Here is a 7,947-nt window from a genome sequence, read left to right as displayed (position 1 = left end):
GTTGCCTGCACGCCGGAGACGCCCGTGCCTGGCTCCCAGTGCCAAGTGTCTGGAGGGGCGGAGGATGACGGGGGCGGAGAGGTTTCGGTCCTCGTCCCCGGACTGTGGCGCAGTTTACCTGAAACCTGCTCCTAAGGGTTTCAGCCAAGGCTGAAAATGTTCCCGGCAGGAGGGATGATGATAACGGTACTTTTGCAGGTGTCATCTTTTCTTGGAGAACATTTTGGTTTCAGGCTCCTTAGGAGAGCAGTTAAATTCTAAGTCACCTGTTGAGAGTGTATACAGTCGAAACGGCAGGCATACTCGGGTGGCTTTACACTTGCGAAACGTGCGCATGGCAAAAGTGGTCATTCCTGGCTTTTGTATGAACGCTGTATTCCATCATCACTCTTCCAGAACCTTATTGCTGTTATGGACAAAGAAATGAACAAATACATTGATTAATTAAAGATAGTTGTAGTTTTAAGTTGTGATCCGTTATTTTTACTTTGTTTCTGGGCATGACTTGATATACTGCATTTGATTTAGGGTTTCCTGCGTTTAGTTTGCTGAATAAGAAGGCATGAATAAAAGCACTCTTTGTTTCATACCCATATACCATACTTACAGATGCAGAAAACCTGCAAATATCTAACCTAGTTTACATTGAAGGGGAATTTAGTGTCAAGTCTGAATACCGATTGTTACCTTCAGAATATACATACACTTAATCTTTTATAATCGATTCTTACGAAAAGATTTTAAAAATTATAATTTGGATGCAAATTAGAATGATTTCCAAGTTTTGAAGGTATTTTCTATCAAGTATTTTAAATCATTGTAGAGTGCTTTTGAGCAACTGTTCTAACAGCACAAATTTCAATTTAATGAAATCTTAACAGGTTCTGTGTTTTCATTGATAGGCCATATATTTGGCCACCTACACAAGGAATTGCATGCTCTAGGTTTTAGTTTGTTTAGTTTAGTTTACTATGTACAATGTAGCCAAAGAAACTGGAGGAACAGGCACATTGAGAAGAGGCTACTTTAAAAAAAAAAAAGGAAGAAGAGAAACCTTTTAAGGGAAAATTAAAAGGATAGTCTCCCTTGTCAGGCTGGGTTAGATATATGTTTGGAAAACATGTAGTTTGGAAAATTTATTTGTTTTAAGTAATGCTTTCTCTATAAGGTGCCTATTATATTACTCATTATGATATAATAGTATAAGCACTGTAATATAATTATTAAAGGATATAAAACTATGATATTAATATATAACATTCTATTATGAATATCAATGCATATATTAAAAGCCTCTTGAATACATTTACCAGGACAGGTGACTTTTGGATATAAATTTGTAAAACTTGGGTTGGGGGAACATATCAAAAAGAAGAGACAAGAGGTTCTACGTATTATCAACTAATCAGTACATGTGTTATTTCATCATTAAAAATGCTTGTAAAGCTTAGGAATAGCTTCCCAAAGAAATGAATCATTGGAATCAAAAGTAAAATCAGAGGCATGGTAACTTTAACAAATATTTGTTTAGGATTTTCCCCATTTCATCTAAGTAACAGGAATACAGAACCCTAGCTCTGCCATACCTGCCCCCCTCACCTAGCAACCCTCTCAAATACCACCTTTCATCATAACTGTGAGGTAATGCTAGGCCAATCACATGTTCTGCCGGGGATGTTTACCGAGCTACAGGTGTGTCCAAAACAGGTGGCATTACAGAGACAGCAGACTCTTTGCCAGTATTATAAAGGAATTGCTGGGTCGCCAACAGGAGACATGAGCTCTGGATGTTAGGCATTTGCTTTGGGAATTTGAAATAATAGAGTAATTCACTGAATCAAAGAAGAAGACAGGTAAGGAAAGAATGGTTATAACAATATACAGGGGTGTGCAAAAGTAGGTTTTCTGTTTTTATGGGAAGGCATTTAGGTTATGATTATTACAATAGCTTTATTAACTCAAAAGAATGTCATAATGGCACACTGCACTTAGGTACAGTCTTGTAAGTGCTCAAATTGCCCACATTCATTATTTATACATTCTTGTAGTTTTTGAAAATCAGTAGACAAACCTGAATTTCAGTGACCTGTTCAGTGGGGTTAGCTCTACTGCCTTCTGGTGTGGTTGAATTCAAACCTACTTTTACCCACCCCTGTACTCATTAATTCATATAGTTATTAAACATCTATGTTGGCACATAACAGATGTTTAATAACTACATGAATTAAATTAATGGCTGTATTCTTTATCCCTAGGGTATTAGGAAAGAGATACACAAAAACTATAATTCAGATTAAATGACTGCATTAATACGTCCTTTCCATTTTTCAGGTTTCACATTTATAAAATTAATAGATCCATATAGTAGCTGTTTTTATTCATCAACCACTATCACTTAGCAGACACGGTTAGTACATAATCTCTTTTACTCACAACAACCCCACTGGATAGGAGCAAACTGAGTTTGACCACACGCACCTCGTAACTGTAGAGGCCAGGTTCAAGTCGTTTGACTGGTGCTGGCCCCTATCATTGGGTAGTGCCTCTCGATGTGTCGGCTCCATGGGTTCTTTCAGCCTATGAATTAGGGGTCATTATAAGAGTTAGGGTCATATTGCAGAGATGCCCGTCTTTCCTGTCTGTCACACAGCAGCACAAGAATGCGGGCAGGCGTGTACTTCTGTTGGGTGGACTCACCACTGCCTGGCGCCGGCGGCTCACTGGGCAGTGGAGAAGGGGGGTAGGGGGCGGGTGTAAACCGAGGGGGCGGGGCAGAGCGACTACTAGTCCCAGCATTCCTCGGGCGCCTCCCCTCCCAGCAGAGGTCATCGTCACGTGGACAGAGACTGGGCGACATTCTCTTCGGCCGGCGTCCGAGAGGGTACCTCCTGGTTTCGTGGATCAGATCGGTGGGAGTGCTCCCTTGACATTGACCGTGGTCGATTTCAAACTCCACTGGAATTTGTAAGTACATAAAATCTGTATACAACTTTTTCATGTTTTAATATTTGATTTGATATCTTTTTGAAAAATCTTTCAGAAACAGTTTCTCCCCACCCCCACCCGCCTACCACAAAAACCTCAAAACGAAGCAGGTAGGGGGTATTTTTGTTTTGGAGTAAAAAGAGAAAGAGAAACAATTTTATAAATATTACAAAGGGCGAGGTGGGGTTAAATGTTTGGTTTGGACTTTGAAACGAGAAGCAGAATTCCCATGAGGTTCAAAGTGTAAACGGGAAATGTACCTGTGCAGGGCGGTTACTCCCTTTACTTCCGTATCTAACAAGATCCCGTTTTTTGTCTTCTTAATTCTTATTAGATGACAGTAACCCCCCACTCACTTTTTGTAATCTTAATGGCACTAAAAAGGGCAAAGTTTGAAGTTCTAGTAAGACCCTACAATCACCATTTTGCTTACAATTTGTCTTCCCAGTTGTATTTCGTAGCCGATGGAAAAGTTCACCCTCTTTTTCTCTCCTTCAAGAAAGTGTTTAGCACCTCCTTTTCTACCAGTAGCGCGTAATTGTTAGTCTTCATACTCAAATGCCGAAATGAATTGTCTTACCCTGATGCAACCTACTGGTTTTGCTTTCCGTTTTAACTCTCTTTAGGTTTTAAAACATTTTATTTTGGATCTATATGACAGATCCTTTTATCTTTTCTTTTTTTTTTTTTAAGAATTAGGGCTGTGGCAATTAAGCACATGTGTGGAATATGAATGGCTAGTGGAAAATCATTGAATTTAAAAAGGAACTTTATGGTAGAAGAACTAAAAATGTTCTTGAAAACCTTTGTGTGGATTAGAAATTGACACTTGCTATGAAAACTTTGAACGCCTCTTCCCAGCAGTGTTTATTACACTGAATGCAGAGTCCATAACTCGATAACCAGTTTTGCTGATAGGGAATCACGAAACCATGAGTGACTCATTCCAGTGCTATTTCACTCGGTTTCCCTCCTAGCGTAGAGACGGTACTACTAGGCCAAGAGTTTCTGTAATTCACAAATAAAGTAACAAGAATTTAGGTAACTATTTAAGGATTATAGGGTATTTTAATAATGTATTGTGTCTTGTATATATAACTTATTTTTTGCCTAAGAGGTTATTTTATACTGTATTCTTTGGGAATTCACATTTCTCTGAAGCATTGATTATGTGCTTAGACTTTGGAGTCACAGCTGAGTTGAAGTCCTGTTCTATCAACTGTGTGACCTGGGCAGGCTGCTTTCTCCCCGAGTCCATTTCCTCATCTGTATAGTGGAGATAGGCAGGGTTATTTGGAATCCTAAGAGGGATAGCATAGACTCAATAAATGGAAGATATTACTAATTGGGCTACTTTGCTCTTTACTACTATTATATTAAAGGAGTTGTTGGCACATTATTTTTATAAAATAGTATGGAAGAGAATGTACCTGTAATTCCACTACCTCAACAGATGAAATTGTTTTAATTTTTTAATTTCCCTTAGCCTTTGACCATAGGTATACCTGACCTATGACATAGGTATAGCTGACCTCATAACATATTTTTTTTTGTAACAATCTTATGAAAAGTCATATTTAAAACATTGGTTTGTTAACTTCTGAGGGTTTTGTTTTACTTATATAAATAGAGCTCTCTGGTCCTGTACTTTATTCTAACCTACTAGAGAAGATAGGACAGGACTTTCCTGTGGCACAGTTTTCCCTGCTTTCCCCATTCCAAAAAAACAAAGCCTCTAGTTGTACTTTTATTTAAAAATTCAAAGAGTAGTAAAAGCTCCTGAAGGCTTCTTTTGTGCCCCGTAGCTGTAAGTGCCACCCTTTCCCTCCGACCTTCGCAGTGCGACCTTCGCAGTGCCGGTTCCACCCAGGCACAGTCCTTCCTTGCGTCTGGGGGCGGGGAAAGAGAGTGAGGCAGAGAGAAGCGCTCCGTGGGCCACTGCTGGAGCAGGTGAGCCAGGCCCAGGCAGCCCGACCTGGGAGGACAGTGCTGCGAGGGGCTCGTATTTGTGCAGTCCTTAGGCCACACATACAGGCAGGAGTCGACCGGCGCTGACTTACAACCTCTTTCTGTGAAAGTGACGGGATTTGTACCTTGTAACTACTACTGTGGCCACCACATTTAAAAACATAATAGGAAAATAAGAATAGGGGAGTGTTTAGTATCTTAACAAATGAGGCATTCACCTATAGTTTTATTAGTTGTGGCAGTAAAAATATGATTTATACCCAAGTCATGAAAACTCATTTTTCACTTTTTTTATGAGGGATACACATAGTAACTGTAGGGTTTATAGTGAAGGAAAACTAGCTTTTCCTCCTTAAAACAGCATTTTGTAAATCACCTGGTGAGTCTGTTAACCTGTTAAAATGCAAATTCCTGCACCAGACCTTCAAAGATTCTGGTCTAGTGGGTCTGGGGTGGGGCCCAAGAACTTGTACTTCTAACCAGCTCACAAGTGATGCTTGTGGTTTCCAGCTGATGAGTTTAATAAAGAAGCCACCATTGGTGGCGGCTGTCTGAGCTGTGGGCCCAACGGTGAGACCACAGCGCAGTAAGTGCCCTGCTCGAAGTTTTTAAACAGAACCCTCCCACGAAAGGAGGCAGGATTTTTTTAGAGTAGTTGATTCCAGGGCTTGAGGCAGAGAAAACACGAGGTCAGACTGGAGCACCTTGTGGTGCTTGAAACTAAGGAAATGCTCACAAAAAGTTTGGGGGTTTGCTGGAACAAATTGAGCAACAAGATGAAAATGATAGTGGGGGATTTTAATGTATAGAATAAAGTAAAATAAGTATCCACAAGTCTAGGCTAACATAGTGGATTAAATAAATAGAGGAGAAGGCATAACTCTTTCTTACAGAAGAATTCCAATGAATAAACATGGAAAGCAGGAAATAGAAACTCACCATTAGGCAAACAATACTGTAACTCACTATTAGGCAAACAATACTGTAGTAATCACTGTGGACAAATCCACCTGTAAGGCTAGTGGGTGAAAGTTTGAGGAAAATCAGGATATTTGCTTAGTCTCCAAAGTATGTCCCCAAGATAATTATTAGGTAGAAAGGAAAAATGTAACTTAAGAGTTGGCGATACCATGTCAGCAGCCTATTGAGGTTCACATCCCTAGTGGGCGCCAGGAACCCAGCCAGAAGTTGCAGTTAGAAGGATGCGTCGTCATTTCTGTGGTGGTATTCTTGTCAAAAATGCATAACCTCTTGTTTCTGATCATGAGGAAACATTATACAAACCCAGATTGAGGGATGTTCTACCAAATAACTGGTCAGGGCTTTCAAACGTGTCGAGGTCGCACACCCCAGGGAAGGCCACCGAAGACAGGTAAAGTTGGAGAAACTCACCTTGCAGACTCGGGAATTAACAACCAAATGGAATGTGGGGTTGGACCCTGGAACAAAAGCAGGACATTAGTGGAGAAACAGATAAAATTTGAATAGTTTGTAGTTTAGTTAGTTATACCATTGTACCAGTGTTACTTTCTTGTGTTTTTATAATGGTACTGAAATTTTATGAAATGTGTTGACTTTAGGAGAAACTGGATAAAGGTATAGGGGAACCCTGCATATTTTTGCCACCTTTGAAATTACAGTCATGTGCCTCTTAATGACAGGGACACATTCTGAGCGGTACACCATTAGGCGATTTTGTCATGTGGACCTCACAGAGAACACTTATAGGAACCTACACGATACAGCCACAGCACACCTAGGCTACATGGTGTATATGGCCTGTTACTTCTATGCTGCAAAGCTTGTGTAGCATGTTTCTGCACTAAACAGCCTGAGGTTAAATCAAGCACAATAAATCATGATGCAATCAAGAGTCTTAGTAAAGATGAGATGTGTTACAGCAAACATTTCTTTATATGTAGAAAGAGTGCACTCTGAAATAAAGATTAAAAAGTGTAGTATAGTAAACACACAAACCGGTAACATACTGTTATGTACTGTATATAACTGTGCTTTACTTCTATACAATTGGCGGTACAGTTGGTTTGTTTACACCAGCATCACCACAAACACAGGACTAATGTTTTGGGCTTCAGTGGGTGACAGGGACTTTTCAGCTCTATTACAACCTTATGGGACCACAGGCCTATATGTGGTCCTGTGCGCAGTCCGTCGTTGACCTGAACATCATTACGTGGCTCATGACTGTAGTTCAAACTACAACGTTCAATAAAAATGTGTTGGAATGATGTAGACACTAAAGGTGGTTGGGGGAATGGAAGGCTTCCCACTGTGGGAAATCTTAGCAGATTCGTTGATCCTTTGTGCACTGCTTTTTGCCTCTACTGGTCAACCTAGACCCAAGATCCAAGTCAAGGGAGCTGGGAGGACTTAAGAAGGGAAGGAAGACTCTGTACTCAGAAAATATATACAGCATCTGGAAAACGGTGAAAATAATAATACTGGCATATTGTAACAGTGGACATAGTGAGAGGAAGTGGGCAAGACTTAGAAACTAGCTTTAAACACAGACACAAAGAGCTGGTACATGTACAGAAAAACCTAAGCTTGTTATTAGGTCTCCCTGTTTTAAGCTGCATATTAATGAAAGGTTTAGCAGCCCATGTTTTAAATCGAAACTGTAGACAGAATTTGAACTCTGGACTGTCAGGCCTTTAGGGCAAGGCAGATGGCAGTACACGAAAGCATTTCGAAGCCAGTATTCCCCTCTGTGGTATGCTAGCAATGCGTGCACACACCTGTTTTGTCAGTTCCTGGGGCGAGAGGAGAACATTCTGCAGCTGTTGCCTAAGCCAGGGTCATATTTTTCCCTTTGGCTTGTCTGTCCTTGGTAAGAGCGAACAGCCTGTGTACTAGATGCTGCTGGAGACTGTCATCCGGAGCCTTCTCCCGCCCGCAGGACTCAGCCCCGTTGGTAGCGGTGCTTCACAGCACTTAGGCCGAAGGCTTGTTTTCAGGAGTGTTCATTTTCAT

At 40.6% G+C, this 7,947-nt stretch overlaps 1 protein-coding gene across 1 annotated transcript in view; it reads left to right on the top strand.

The window, feature by feature from the left end:
- Positions 1 to 2,873: 2,873 nt before the first annotated feature.
- LOC119049586 (torsin-1A-interacting protein 2) overlaps positions 2,874 to 7,947 on the top strand; it is a 30,531-nt gene continuing 25,457 nt past the window's right edge. Inside the window, exon 1 of the mRNA XM_037145620.2 lies at positions 2,874 to 2,964. The gene's annotated coding sequence lies outside the window, so the exon portion shown is untranslated. The remainder of the gene's footprint in view (positions 2,965 to 7,947) is intronic.

The sequence above is a fragment of the Artibeus jamaicensis genome, unplaced genomic scaffold (assembly GCF_021234435.1).
Source record: "Artibeus jamaicensis isolate MK-2021 breed Jamaican fruit bat unplaced genomic scaffold, CSHL_Jam_final contig_327, whole genome shotgun sequence".
Classification (NCBI taxonomy): Eukaryota; Metazoa; Chordata; class Mammalia; order Chiroptera; family Phyllostomidae; genus Artibeus; species Artibeus jamaicensis.
This window is presented reverse-complemented; position numbering and strand designations above follow the sequence as displayed.